The sequence below is a fragment of the Capsicum annuum genome, chromosome 6, assembly GCF_002878395.1.
Source record: "Capsicum annuum cultivar UCD-10X-F1 chromosome 6, UCD10Xv1.1, whole genome shotgun sequence".
Classification (NCBI taxonomy): Eukaryota; Viridiplantae; Streptophyta; class Magnoliopsida; order Solanales; family Solanaceae; genus Capsicum; species Capsicum annuum.
Genome location: NC_061116.1, coordinates 184,047,327 through 184,048,657, shown reverse-complemented (window position 1 = coordinate 184,048,657; position 1,331 = coordinate 184,047,327). Strand labels below are relative to the sequence as shown.

General features: G+C 32.7%; 1 long non-coding RNA gene across 1 annotated transcript in view; it reads left to right on the top strand.

Annotated features, from left to right (window-relative positions):
• The first annotated feature begins 212 nt into the window (after nt 1-212).
• LOC107879781 overlaps nt 213-1,331 on the top strand; it is a 5,382-nt gene continuing 4,263 nt past the window's right edge. The window contains exon 1 of the long non-coding RNA XR_001677111.2: nt 213-705. This is a non-coding gene — a long non-coding RNA (uncharacterized LOC107879781). The remainder of the gene's footprint in view (nt 706-1,331) is intronic.

Below are 1,331 nucleotides of genomic sequence, written 5' to 3'. Positions count from 1 at the left end.
GCAAGGTACTTTACTTACTATTTTAAGTAGATGACTACCGTAAATACACCTGACTTTCTTTTCTTAGAAATAGAAATTGATGTGAAGCTGAAGATGTAATTCTATAAAGAGAAAAGTTTGGGTGCTACTTTTCGTATGATAGACGAATGTGTAGGCAGTCGACATCAATCCTACTCCCCGATTAGAGAAATTGGGAGATTGGGAGTAAGTTGCTATTTAATCACATAGAATATTAAGAAGGTGGACCTACATCTATTCCTGATTTTTTATAATCATTGATTGAAAATTTTAAGCTATAATCCTTTGGCAAAGTTTTGTTAACATTGATGGCCACTTTGTGGGAATACACTGGATTTGTTATTGTTGTTAACATTGCTGGACAGTTATATGCATCAGATCGGTAGATTCCTAACCCGTGCTCTTATAATACTCTTGTGAGTCAAAATATCCTCTTGAATAAGGTTTGAAGTTGATCCCATCATCCAAAACAATTTTTTTTTTTCCCGTTAGTCTATTATTTCAAATCATTTACGGGAGTTACATAATATGCTTAATTAGTTGTCCATATTGTTTTCTTTCAGGTGATACTAACCTCACTTTCTCACTTGGAAATTGGTAACTTCAAGTTCCTGTCCCCTACCAAGGTCACCTAAAATTTCCATTGTGGAGAGTGATGAATTCAAAAATCTAGAAGTAGATCAAAAGGTAAATTATTCTATCTTGGATAGAGAAGGAGATAATATTCATCAATTTAGTATTTCATATTTGGTATTGTTCGTATTTCTCTTATTTCCTATTTCTATGATATAAATTATTATTGTTTCTTATCTCTTATTTCTGTTATGCTATTCATCCTGTCTCATGTTTCATTACAACCTTGGTATACTATTCTCTATCTTGAGCTGGGGGTCTATCGGAAACTGTTGGGTTCGAAATCGAGAGGGCGTCATGCGGAAGCTAATTGTTGCAAACTATGAGACGATAAATCAGACGACACATGAAAATTTAAACTAAAAACATATTATTGAATATAGTTTGGCCAATTGGCCTACATATTAAAAACTAATATTATTAAAAATGATGAAAATAATGGGGAAGTCTGCCTGAGTAAGACTTTTTTAAGGACTACATTGTGGATGCTATTATGTTATGGTATAAGAAGGGATGTCCAAAATCTTTCCTCCAAGAAAGAGGTTAGCCAAATAAGTAAAAGTAATTATGGTAACTTTTATTTTCCTTCTAAGAAAAAATAAAACTTAAATATAGTAAAAAAATGAGAGAAAAAACGCTAACAGAAACAACCTCTCTACTTCCTGTGAGGTAGCGGTATG